Source organism: Cetorhinus maximus, chromosome 8 (assembly GCF_964194155.1).
Source record: "Cetorhinus maximus chromosome 8, sCetMax3.hap1.1, whole genome shotgun sequence".
In the NCBI taxonomy this organism is placed as follows: Eukaryota; Metazoa; Chordata; class Chondrichthyes; order Lamniformes; family Cetorhinidae; genus Cetorhinus; species Cetorhinus maximus.
The window spans coordinates 44,000,547-44,014,351 of record NC_135886.1 but is presented as its reverse complement, the minus strand read 5'-3'; the positions used below and the strand labels follow the sequence as shown (position 1 = coordinate 44,014,351).

Here is a 13,805-nt window from a genome sequence, read left to right as displayed (position 1 = left end):
AAGGTCCACTCCACTACAATGTGGCTTAGCCCCATCCCAGCTGAACTCCTAATGGGCAGAAAACTCCGCGTACAACTCCCAACCTGGCCAAAGAAACTAATATCAGCCAAAGATTACCAAAACATCCAAGACAGAGAGCAGTCCTACAGGCAGCTTCTGCCTACAACAAAAGGTATCGCACCAGACACCTGCCACATTTACATAAAGATGAGTCCGGATTAAGGAACTTAACAGAGAGAGCATTATTATCCGGAGGGACGATGACCAGCCACAGTCGTACTTTGTCAGTACTCCGGAAGGTGGGGTCAGGAGGAACAGGAAGAGCCTTCTCCTCATCACTTGAGGTGATCCTCCCACTATACATTGGAGAGAAAATGAAGAAGGTCACCAAACTCCAGAGTGACCACATCCAAAACAACCTCCTATTCATCAAAGTTTACCCAGTACAACAGAGCCTACCACTCCTCCAACTGTTGCAAAGACAAGATCTGGAAGAGGTATAAAGCCTCCAGACCACCTGAACCTGTAAACACAGAGACTTGAGGTGGGCAGAAGGGGTTGTAGAAGAAATGTAAATATGCTGGGTAAACAGGAATGCATTGTAAATACATTGGATAAATTCTTGCGGGGGAGGGTGTAGTATAAGAGTCTGGCATAGGAAGGGTTAACATGGGATTGGGTACGGTAGCACCCACAGTGTGATGTAAAGGAACACATGACCCGAGTCTAGAGGGCAGTTTTGTACTGGACAGAGTAGAGACAAGCATGGAAGCAGCTCCTAGCTGAGACCTTATACTGTATATATGTATATAATTACAAGTAGTCAATAAACACTTACTGTCAAACTATATAAGACTCAGAACCTCTTCATGAGACCTACCCAACTACACAACATCTTACAAAAGATTGGACTCATGGCAGGGTCAGCATGCTGGGTGTATTTCTGACCTGACCCTCCTCCAGTGGGAGTGGGAAGACCCAGCATTGTATCTCTCTTCTACAGCTCTTTACCTCAGCTCTGTTTTGTGTAATTGTTCTATATTTGCAGAAGCACTGTTCATATCACAGAAAAGCTCCTTGGATAAATACCAAAAATAAGATCTATTAGACAAACCACAGGTCCTATTAATAATCCTGAAGTAACCACTCATAAAATGTCACGGAGAAATCTGCACTCAACCATTGAAATACATTTTGATAATTGGAGACTGAATTTATAGCAATTTGCTCACTGTGGTTTCCTTGATCCTGGCATTCAGCCTGATATACAACCTCCTATGACAACCTGATAAATGCTTGCTAATGGTACTACTGCATTGTGCTTTCCTAAACCAATTGATGGCCGAGTTCAGCTGCAATATGTTGTAACAAATTATTTCTATTTTGTTCTTTATAATATAAAAGCAAAATACTGCGGATGCTGGAAATCCAAAACAAAAATAAAAATACCTGGAAAAACTCAGCAGGCCTGGCAGCATCTGCGGAGAGGAACACAGTTAATGTTTCCAGTCCGTATGACTCTTCATCAGAACTAGGGAAAAATAGAAATGAGGTGAAATATAAGCTGTTTGACAGGTAGAGCTGGATAGAGGGCCAGTGATAGGTGGAGGCAAAGTAGAGATTGCCAAAGATGTCATAGACAAAAGGACAAAGGGGTGTTGACGGTGGCGATATTAGCTAAGGAATGTGCTAATGGTGACATTAAGGGTCGCATTATGGTCATGACATCTTTGGCAATCTCTTCTTTGCCTCCACCTATCACTGGCCCTCTATCCAACTCTATCTGTCCCATCCCCCTCAAACAGCTTATATTTCACCTCATTTCTATTTTTCCTTAGTTCTGATGAAGAGTCATACGGACTCGAAACGTTATCTATATTCCTCTCCGTAGATGCTGTCAGACCTGCTCAGTTTTTCCAGCTATTTTTATTTTTGTTTCAGATTTCCAACATCTGCAGTATTTTGCTTTTATCTTAGTGTTTAATTGACTGCCACTTCTCTTCCAGGAATGCCTACCTTGAAGAAGTACTGTTCTTCTCTCTGACAAAATTTCCGCTTGTCTCTTTTGCCCTGTTCACCTTCATTGCTTTCCATTTCTCTCCTGGTGTTTGACAAGGTGTTTACTAAAACTCGCTTTCACAGCCATATTTCCTTCCTCAGTGACTGTCTCCATCTCCGACTTACCCCACGTGGATTCCAACTGAAGTTCCATCCCTCATGTTTCGAACCCACCCAGGATTACGGGTATCTCTGGCACATACAATGCTCCTCGGACTGCTTTTCTCGTCGCATCCTGAGATCCACACTCAGTGCTATGCGCCGCCATATGAACTCACTTGACTTCTCCCTCCAGCAGCACCGACTCACCCTATCTCTAAGCTGTCCTTACCCCCAGTTTCATTTTATTCTTTGTCTTATCCGACACCTTAACAAGAAACTTTGTCTCTTTCTTTTAGGTGCAAAGGAACGCAAGCTCCAACAACTCATCGACACCAACGCTCATCCAGGACCCTCCACCCCAGCCCGTCCCTCTGACCCCATCCGGTCTTCTAATCCCAGCCCCGGCCGTGCATTCACCATACCCCCTGACCATCCCCCCTCTGATGCTGAACGTTCAGTGCTCAGCAAAGGACTCAGTTTCATACCCTTATGCCCTTAACTCAATGAATTTTGGGCTTGGCACAATGCTGAACTCTTCTTCCGCCGCTTTCATCTCCGTGCTCACTTCTTTGGGCAGGAGTCCTCTCCCCGTTCAACGGATCCTTTTACCTGCCTCCAATATTCTCCCTCCACCTGGACCCCTCCCTCTGGATTCTTACCTGCTTTTGATCTTTTCATTGAGAACTGTCGGCGTGACATCAGTCGTCTCAATTTCTCTGCTCCTCTCACCCACTCTAACCTGTCTCTTTCTGAACTTGCTGCACTCTGTTCTCTCAGGTCCAACCCTGACTTTGTCATTAAACCTGCTGACAAGGGTAGTGCTGTTGTTGTCTGGCACACTGACCTCTACCTCGCAGAGGCTGATCATCAACTCGCAGACACTTCCACCTACTTCCCCCTGGACCATAACCCCACCACTGAGCATCAAGCCATTGTTTCCAGGACTGTCACTGACCTCATTTCCTCTGGAAATCTTCCCTCCACAGCTTCCAACCTCATAGTCTCCCAACCTCGGACGGCCGCTTCTACCTCCTACCCAAAATCCACAAACAGGACTGTCCCGGTACACCGACCATGTCAGCCTGTTCCTGCCCCACGGAACTCATTTCTTGCTATCCTGACTCCATTCTCTCTCCCCTTGTCCAGTCTCTTCCCACCTACATCCGTGATTCCTCTGACGCCCTACATCATATCAACAATTTCCAGTTCCCTGGCCCCAACCGCCTCCTCTTCACCACGGGTGTCCAATCCATCTACACCTCCATCCCCCACCGGGATGGTCTGAGGGCTCTCCATTTCTTCCTTGAACAGAGGCCCGAACAATCCCCATCCACCACCACTCTCCTCCGTCTGGCTGAACTTGTTCTCTCACTGAACAATTTCTCCTTAAACTTGTCTCACTTCCTCCAAATAAAAGGTGTGGCTATGGGTACCCGCATGGGTCCCAGTTATGCCTGTCTCTTTATGGGGTATGTGGAACATTCTTTGTTCCAGTCCTTCTCAGGCTCCCTCCCACAACTCTTTCTCCGGTACATCGATGACTGCTTTGGTGCCGCTTCATGCTCTCGTCTGGACCTGGAAAAATGTATTCATTTTGCTTCTAATTTCCATCCCCTCCATCATTTTCACATGGTCTATCACTGACACTTCCCTTCCATTCCTTGACCTCTCTGTCTCAATTTCTGATGATAGACTGTCCACCAATATTCTTTACAAGCCTACCGACTCCCACAGCTACCTCGACTTCAGCTCCTCACATCCTGCTTCCTGTAAGGACTCCATCCCATTCTCTCAGTTCCTTCGCCTCCGTCGCATCTGTTCTGATGACGCCATTTTCCAAAACAGTTACCGACATGTCTTCCCTCTTTCTTAACTGAGGTTTTCCACTCACGGTGGTTGACAGGGCCCTCAACCGTGTCCAGCCCATCTCCCGCGCATCTGCCCTCACACCTTCCTCTCCCTCCCACAACCATGATAGGGTCCCCCTTGTCCTCACTTATCACCCCACCAGCCTCCGCATTCAAAGGATCATCCTCCGCCATTTCCGCCAACTCCAGCATGATGCCACCACCAAACACATCTTCCCTTCACCCCCTCTGTCGGCATTCCATAGGGACCGTTCCCTCCGGGGCACCCTGGTCCACTCCTCCATCACCCCCTACACCTCAACCCCCTCCCACAGCACCTTCCCATGCAACCGCAGAAGGTGCAACACCTTCCCCTTTACTTCCTCTCTCCTCACCGTCCAACGGCCCAAACACTCCTTTCAAGTGAAGCAGCATTTCACTTGCACTTCCCTCAATTTAGTCTACTGCATTCGCTGCTCCCAATGCGGTCTCCTCTACATTGGAGAGACCAAACGCAGACTGGGTGACCGCTTTGCGGAACACCTTTGGTCTGTCCGCAGCATGACCCAGACCTCCCTGTCGCTTACCATTTCAACACACCACCCTGCTGTCATGCCCACATGTCCATCCTTGGCCTGCTGCATTGTTCCAGTGAAGCTCAACGCAAACTGGAGGAACAGCGCCTAATCTTCCAATTAGGCACTTTACAGCCTTCCGGACTGAATATTGAGTTCAACAACTTCAGATCATGAACTCTCTCCTCCATCCCCACCCACTTTCTGATCCCCCTTTTTCCAATAATTTATAATTTTTAAAATATATTTTTTTAATATATTTTTCTTTTCCCACCTATTTCTATTATTTTTAAATTTATTTTCATCCACTGTTTTATCTCCACCTTTTAGCCTATTTCAATCCCTTCCCCCCACCCCACCCCCCTCTAGGGCTATCTGTCACTTGCTCATCCTGCTTTCTACCCTAAATGTTACAATTGACACATTCCTTAGCTAATATCACCACCGTCAACACCCCTTTGTCCTTTTGTCTATGACATCTTTGGCAATTTCTTCTTTGCCTCCACCTATCACTGGCCCTCTATCCAGCTCTACCTGTCCCACCCCCCTCAAACAGCTTATATTTCACCTCATTTCTATTTTTCCTCAGTTCTGATGAAGAGTCATACGGACTCGAAACATTAACTGTATTCCTCTCTGCAGATGCTGTCAGACCTGCTGAGTTTTTCCAGCTATTTTTGTTTTTGTTCTTTTTAATGTTGTTTTCATTCAGTGATCAAACTGAGCATTGCCGATTTCTGTTTGAGGGACAGTATAATGGAGATTTCACTTACCTAAGTTTCTTCTTCCCTCTCTGTTCTCCCACTCCTCCCACCTCAGACATGCCATTAAAACAAAACACTGTGGATGCTGGAAATCTGAAATCAAAACAGAAAATGCTGGAAAAACTCAGCAGGTCTGGCAGTATCAGTGGAGAGAGAAACAGAGTTAACGCTTTGCGCCCGATAAGACTCTTCTTTGTAACTGGTTCTGAAGAAGAGTCATAGTGGACTCAAAACCTTAACTCTCTTTCTTTCTCCACAGATGCTGTGAGGCCTGCTGAGTTTTTCCAGCATTTTCTGTTTTGATTTCAGACATGTCCAGACCTTTACCAATGATGCCATTGAACCTGATTTTCAGTAGGGGCACACGAACAGGTAGCTGACCTCTCCCTGATTCCTTCAGATACTGTCCTAAACCTTCCATTGGGAACAGTTCAGTGCATTATTTCCAATGAATCTATTTTCTGGTGGAAAACATCTGAACTCAGTACTGCTATGGTGCCATATTTGGAGAGATTTGTGTGATTACTTTGTGGCACAGTATACTGGTATCAAGCTATGGGTGAGTCTCACTCTTTCAGATGTTCATTCTTGACTTCTGCTGCTTTGGTGGCAGATGGCAAGCAGAGTCCAGGCCAAGCCAAGTAAGGATGGAATTATCTGCTGTTATTCACCTTAGATTGTTCTTACGTATCTCTTAGTGTATAGGGATTTTTTACTTCCCCATGGGCTGGGGTATAACTGGAGAAAAATCTGACATTTTTTTTCCATTGGCAAATTTATATTTTAGAAGCTCCTCCTACTTTTGGATCCACTCAGGAAACTGAGTCTGTTAAAATGCTGACACCTGCCTTTATACACATCCTTAGGATCCTGTGTTTCTTCATGTTTGATGCTGCTGACATGCACTTATCCCCATCACTACCCATTTTGTCCATCTTTCTGGAAGGCAATAATGCATTTGGATCAACAGTTGTTAGTGGACATTGGTACCTGACTCAAATGACCATTCTTCATATGTCAGCCTAGACAGTGAATGTGGGCAGGCTTCTCAAATTATTGAGAGTATCATGGGACCTCATTTAAAAACAAAATATATTACAACTAGGAAGAGAGGCTGGGTGAAATGTTCAGAATAACCCCAGATAGTCAGCTCCTGGCAACACTGTATTCTTATTTAAATAACCTAGTTTGGTTTTGAAGATGGACACTGAAATGCATTTTCATAAAAAGCACTTCAAAAATAATTGTAAGGCAGACACAGAAATCCTGATGGTTCTTTTTGTTGTGTTATCCTGTCTTCATCCAACTCCACATGTCTACTTTCTAATAGGTTAGCAATAAGAATACAAAGTCTGGTTGATATTTTTTCTCTATTTCCTCCCTAGTCTGGGCACTGAGACTAATTGTATCTTACCACAATCTTGGCTGAGATCCATGTGGACCAGCAATTGAACAGAAGACCTTCCTGAACATTCAATGCACCCCATTTCCCACTGAACAATCGAAAGTCCCTTAATCCTATTTATCTATCTTGTTTTGAATGTTACCTTCAAACAATTTGGAAATTGTGTTTAAGCTCTACCCTCAAAATATATGATTTCAATTTGAAAATAATTATTATATTACCAGGCAGTTGGGGCTATTAGCAATATTCCTCCTACCCTTCATCCCAATCTTAATATATTTTGTTTCCGTCTACTTTTCATGATATCTTTCTTTTGGACTTGAACAGGAGAATTTTCATATTATGCCAGAGCCATGTAGAAGATAAGGGGGTAAACTGTATTGAAGTAACACATTCAGAAATCTATACTATATTTTAAAGATACACTGTCTATATTGGATGGGGAGTTATCCTATACAATGCCACGTATACTTTGCGTTCCGAACATAATACCTGCGAACAGGTAATTATCATAAAACAATTGTAGTAAAAGAATGTAAACAAACGGGGGAAAAAGATGGTGGGGGGTAAAATCAATGACTGACTACTTCTGAAGACATGGTGGTACCCAAAAAATGTTTCCCCTTAAATAAGAAAATAGACCTAAGTGCTAGATCATTCACCTCGAACATTAATCCACAATATTGTGTCCTTGACAATTCAAGGTTATTTCATTAAAGATTCTCTATCCTTCCCTAATGTGAATGAGTTCATCAGGACTAAATAATATCTAGTATTCAATTTGCATTGATCAGAAAGAGCCATTTGCTCTAAAAGTTCTCTCATCATCAGCCGTGCTTGCAGCTATTCAAGTGGTTTTTTTTTGCAATTCCACATTAACATTTCACCTTTGCATCATTACAAGTCCCCCGGTAGCTCGGGCAAGCTGATTGGTGGCTGTGAAATTCCTCTGTAATCTGCTTGGTGATCTTTGACTCTCATCTGCTGCATTTTCCATGTGACTTTGTTTGGAAAAAGCTTGTTTTGAGAGGCGGTGGTTAATAACAGCATTCTGTGTTTCAGGTTGTGGAGCTGTGCCTGTCCCACTAGACTTGACTGTGATTAAGACTTTGAAGTCTGAATGGAAACCTAACTCGTACCTATTTTTCACAAGGTATGTTGGTTTAATTACTGTTATTTCTCGCAGAAATTGGAACCAGCAAGTTGCTGTACAAAAAAAAAATTGCTGGAAGTAGAGACATTGCAACATGGCACTGTGTTGCAATATTTGAAACCCATGAAAATTGGATAATGGCTTCATTGTTTATACGATAACTACAGGGTGTGCAAAAACTGTAGGATCTAGGGAACACTTTGGAAAGTATAAATGGCACATCTGAAGGAAAATGTAGTGATGTGAAATTAGTGCTGTGTCATCATTTGATAACTTTAAAATCAGTCTTATTTTGTGGAATTATTTTCAGTGGAAGTGGTTTCAGTGTGTGGAAAGCTCTGGATGAATTAGCTCCAATTACATTGGAGCAACCCTGAAATGACTGTATATGTGTGGTCATTTATACACGGTTCCTTGAAAGTCTCATTTGTGACTTTTGAGTCTCTGATTGCAGACCCTCTCCAGTGTTGGAGGAAAAGCACAAGGTTGATCTGTACATGAGGATGGGCTAGGAAGTGGGTATGGAGCTTAATTTTTAAATGGCTAGAGCAAAATGACAGCCTGGCTACTTGTTTGCCATGAGCATCAGTTGGTCTCTTTAAGTCATTTGTAAACCCTTCACATGAGCTGGTTTCAGTGCCTCTGGGAGGCATTAATGGCAAACCATTTAATGGCAGTGCTGTTTCCAAAGGTACTGATGTCAATATGGACATGCAAGCATTTTCTTATTTTCTAAAATAATTATTTATGGTGATCTATTGTCTGGAATGGAGGGTGTCCCATTTATTAGCTTATATCTTTCAGTAAAATGTAAGTTTTAGCTTTCTGACATAAAAGGCTCTAATTTAAATATCCCCAGCCTCCACAATGTCCCATCCTATCACTTCTCAACCACATCCTCCCCATACCATTCAACCGTGCTCCCATGATGTCCCTTCCCATTTCCGCCCTGCCCCCAAGGCCTCCATGATGTCTCGCCTGGCCTCACCCTCCCTGGCCTCAACGCTGTCCCTTTGCGTCTTCACCCCTGGCCTCTACGATTCTTCCCCCCTCCCTCCCCAAACCCCTCCCCCCAAAATCTCTTTTGATAATGTTTCTCTCTTTTCCTGTTACCACTCCCAGAACCCATTGGTCTCCAATCTCCTACCCAGATCACTGAATTCGTTGGGCCCTATATGCTCCCTGCGTTTCCTGGTTTCCCAGCTGCCACAACTCTTTTCCCTGTGCACCTCCCCTCCTCCACCTCGCCTGACTTTCTCCCCCCACCAATCCCTGTTAAAAATTTCAGGGCCTATGTTCTTTTATAATCATTCTGCAGGTATTGCTTTATTCCATTTTAGTTGAAATGAGTTTGAAAAATAAATGCAACAAGTGTTCATATACTAGTTCAGGTGTTCCTTTATCTGTAGCTTCTTGTTGCTATAAAGGAGAATTTGTGCTAAATATATTATGATGCTATAATTCATTGTTGCAAATCTAGAGCACTGGTCATTACAACTAGACCTAAACTTGAATCTCAGGTTTTGGTTACTCTGAAGACTATGCTGATGAAAAAGGCCTCTTACCCTTGATCATAATTAGAAATACTTCAATCAAGAGAATTACCAGCCCTTATGAACAGATCTATGAGTTGAAGCATAATTTTTTGGGTGGACTAGGGAAAAATTGATTCATTTCATTTTCATTGTAAGGACTATTGTGCCTTGCATTACAAAATTTAATACACAATTATTATCCTAAATTTCCCACTGCTATTAAGCATATACATTTCATCTGGGGACAGTTCATTATAAATTTGCTGCCCTGTGTTAGCTTACGCTTAATGGAAACTCCCTACTGTTGTTCTAGAGGTTAGAATAGCTGGAGCAAAATACTGCTGTAACATTGTTAATAATATATTTATTTCCAACTTCAGTCCCATCCTCAACTTGCTCCCTCCATTTGGCTAGTCATTAATTTGATGTTTAATTTAGCTGAGTCTGGCTGCTGTCTGCACGTGTGTGAGAGATGACTTTGTATTTCCAGGCAACGTTGCTGGGGGGGCTGGTGTTGGCTTATAGCTAAGGAAGAAGAGAAACCATGAATGAAAGCATGGACTGCACCAGAGGTAACCATGTAGGCAAAGGAATAAAATCCACTTGAGGTGATGCAATGTCAGTGGTGTAACAGTGAGTGAAACTACGGGCTGGATTTTTAGCCCCCATCAGGGCTGGAAACAGAGGCTCCATCATGACCCATTTGCTCGGTGGGCCAGGGCTACCCACCTGCAAGCATGGGGTAGCCAACTGACCTACTGAAAGGCCTATTACTGGAGGCCAACTCAGATTTTTCTGTTAGCCTCCAGGTCCCTGCGGGTGGCAGGCTGCTTGGAAGTGGCCTTCCAGTGGCAGACAAGGGGACCAGTACTCCAGACAGGCTTAGAGGCCCTTCCTGCCTGGGTGCAGCAAGAGCTGCAGGTTGCCTTGTGTAGGGCTTTCTCCTGGCTTATGAACCTATTTTTAAATTTAATTTTAGGAAGTTAGAGAGAGAACGCCTCCATTTTGGGGCTCCTCTGGCTTTGAAGCCAGAGGGTAGCGATTGGCCTTCCAGCTTCGAGAGCATGCCTACCATCCTTAATTGGATAGCAAGCCCAGCCTCAGTTTATTAATTGGAGAAAATCTGGTGAAAATCTCAATGAGTGCATGCTTCTGACCACCACCCCCCCCCAAACCACCATTTAAGCATGACGGCAGGGTTTAGTAGCCCACAGTAAAAGTCCTGCCTCATAGGTGTGCATTTCTCCAGATGTGAAGAGATGAAATGAACGATAGTGTTAAAGGAGGTTAAGAGGAATCAGAAAGCCAGGATTGTAATCAGATGTTGGTGACTTTGACTGCGCAGTTTCAGTCCTGTGGCTTGTTGAAGGGTTTCCAACAGGGAGAAGCGGGAGCACAGTTGTGAAATATCAAAGTGCTTCATAACTTTAAAAAGACGACAAGATTGGAAATGGGGCAGTAAATGGACAGAATTAAGGGGCTGAGTGAATGATTTTCAGAGAACCAGAAATTTTAAATGTTGTAGGAATTGAACAGATTGGATAGATAAGATTGAATAGAGGGCCTCATCCCTGTTTCAAGTGTGAATCCTGGATGCCGATTTATTTTATAAATTTTTACTGCTTTTACCAATATTCCAGTGAGCATGTTTCAAGCTCATAACGAGTGTTCGCTTCCTGCTTGCCAGTTGCAAGCTTGAGATAACAGGCACCGCGTGGTTCTGGTTTGTTGGAGAAATGGTAATCGGTGATCACCTGGGAGAATTTTCTCGATCTGTATGTGGATCAGACAGTCCAGGTTATCTGGAGATTGGGAAACCTGGAGCCAGTTTGAAAGCTATGGAGAAATCGCAAGTCAGCACAAAGGTTGAAATTAATCTCAGTAGTTATAAGTCTGTAATAATTAGATAAGCGAGGGTAACAACTGCAACTGAGAAACAACAGGAGTGTTAGGAAGGCAGAATTGATGTAAGAACAGGGATAGGCTACCAATGCCAGAGGCCTTTTGGATTCCTGGAATGTCAACAATGGAGAGAAATTCATTGAGAGCCTAGTTGTTGGGACAAGCTTTCTGCTTGCAGGCTCAGCACTAGGGTGCCAGATTCGATATTGAGATTGTGCCATTGCTGAGCTTGGAGTGTGTTGGTTGGCAAGAAGGACCAATATTAATCAGAGTGCCAGGAGACAAAAATCATAGAATAATAGAATTGTATAGCACAGAAAGAGGAGATTCGTCCCATTATGCTTGTCCCAGCCGTTTGGAAGAGCTAGCCATCAAGTACAATTTCCCGAGATAAAAACAAAAAAACTACTGTGGATGCTGGAAATCCAAAACAAAAACAGAATTACCTGGGCAAACTCAGCAGGTCTGGCAGCATCGGCGGAGAAGAAAAGAGTTGACGTTTCGAGTCCTCATGACCCTTCAGCAGAACTGAGTATAGTTAGCAGAGGGGTGAAATATAAGCTGGTTTAAGGTGGTAGGGAGGGGGTGGGGGGGGTGTTGGGGAGAGAGAAGTTGGGCGGGGGTGGTGGTTGTAGGGACAAGCAAACAGTGATAGGAGCAGATAATTTTGATTATCTGCTCCTATCACTGCTTGCTTGTCCCTACAACCCCCCCCTCCCCCTCCCCTCCTCCCCCCCCTCCTCTTCTTCACCCGCCCCCCCCCCCCCGCTTAAACCAGCTTATATTTCACCCCTCTCCTAACTATACTCAGTTCTGCTGAAGGGTCATGAGGACTCGAAACGTCAACTCTTTTCTTCTCTGCCGATGCTGCCAGACCTGCTAAGTTTTTCCAGGTAATTCTGTTTTTGTTAAGTACAATTTCCCTGCTCCTTCCCCATCATCCTACAAGTTTTTCCCCAACAAGTATTAATCCATTTACAGAAACATAGAAAAATAGAAGCAAGAGTAGGTCATTCGGCTCTTTGAGCCTGCTCCACCCATTCAATATGATCTTGGCTGACCCTCTATCTCAACGCCAAACTCCTGCTCTCTTCCCCCATACCTCTTGATGCCTTTAGAGTCTAGAAATCTATCTATTTCCTTCTTAAAAATATTCAGTGACTTGTCCTCCACAGCCCTCTGTGGTAGAGAATTCCACAAATTCACCACCCTCTGAGTGAAGAAGTTTCTCCTCATCTCAGTCCTAAATGGCCTATCCCATATCCTGAGATTATGACCCCTTGTTCTAGGCACCCCAGCCAGAGAAAACATCATCCTGGCATCCACTCTGTCCTGCCCTGTCAGAATTTTATATGTTTCAATGAGATCCCCTCTAATTCTTCTAAACTCCAGTGAATACAGGCCTAGTCGGCCCAATCTCTCCTCATACGATAATCCTGCCATCCCAGGAACCAGTCCAGTGAAACTTCGCTGCACTCCCTCTATGGTAAGTATATCCTTTCTTAGGTAAGGAGACCGAAACTGCACACAATACTCCAGGTGTGGTCTCACCAAGGCCCTGTACAGCTGCAGTAAGGCATCCTTGCCCCTGTACTCAAGTCCTCTCGCAAGGAAGGCCAGCATACCATTTGCCTTCCTAACTGCTTGCTGCATCTGCATGCTTGCTTTCAGTGACTGGTGTACAAGGACACCCGGGTCCCTTTGTACATCAACATTTCCCATCCTATCATCATTTAAATAATACTCTGCCATTCTGTTTTTCCTATCAAAGTGGATAACTTCACACTTATCCACTTTATACTGCATCTGCCATGTATTTGCCCACCCACTCAACTTGTCTAAATCACCTTGAAGCCTCTTAACATCCTCCTCACCACTCACATTCCCGCTTAGTTTTGTGTCATCAGCAAACTTGGAAATATTACACTTGATTTCCTCATCCAAATCATTGATATATATTGTGAATAGCTGGGGCCCAAGCACTGATCCCTGTGGTACCCCACTAGTCCTCGCCCCCCCACGGGAAAAAGACCCATTTATTCCTACTCCCTGTTTCCTGTCTGCTAACCAATTCTCAATCCTTGCCAATATATTACCCCCAATCCCATGTGCTTTAATTTTGCACATTAACCTCTTATGTGGGACTTTATCAAAAGTTTTGTGAAAATCCAAATACACCACACCCACTGGGTCTCCCTTATCTTTTGAAAGTTATTATTGAAACTGCTTCCACCACCTCTTCAGCCTATGCATTCCAGATCACAACAACTCGCTATGTAAAATAAAAATAGTTCTCTTCATATCACCTTTGCTTCTTTTGCTAATTAGCTGTCTCCTCTGGTTACCCAGCCTTCAGCCACACTAAGTAATTTACTTAATCAAAAAAGTCCATGATTTTGAACATGTCTATTAAATGTCCCCTTAACCTTCTCTCCTCCAAGGAGGACAATCCCAACTTCTCTAG

The 13,805-nt window shown here is 44.0% G+C and overlaps 1 protein-coding gene across 4 annotated transcripts in view; it reads left to right on the top strand.

Moving 5' to 3' along the window:
• Positions 1-7,737: 7,737 nt before the first annotated feature.
• pacsin1b (protein kinase C and casein kinase substrate in neurons 1b) overlaps positions 7,738-13,805 on the top strand; it is a 273,452-nt gene continuing 267,384 nt past the window's right edge. For 2 of the 4 annotated variants that reach the window (XM_078546750.1, XM_078546744.1), the window contains exon 1: positions 7,738-7,904. The gene's annotated coding sequence lies outside the window, so the exon portion shown is untranslated. Of the gene's footprint in view, positions 7,905-9,929; positions 10,012-13,805 lie in introns of all 4 variants that reach the window. The other 2 variants (XM_078546745.1, XM_078546751.1) reach the window with 2 other exon arrangements.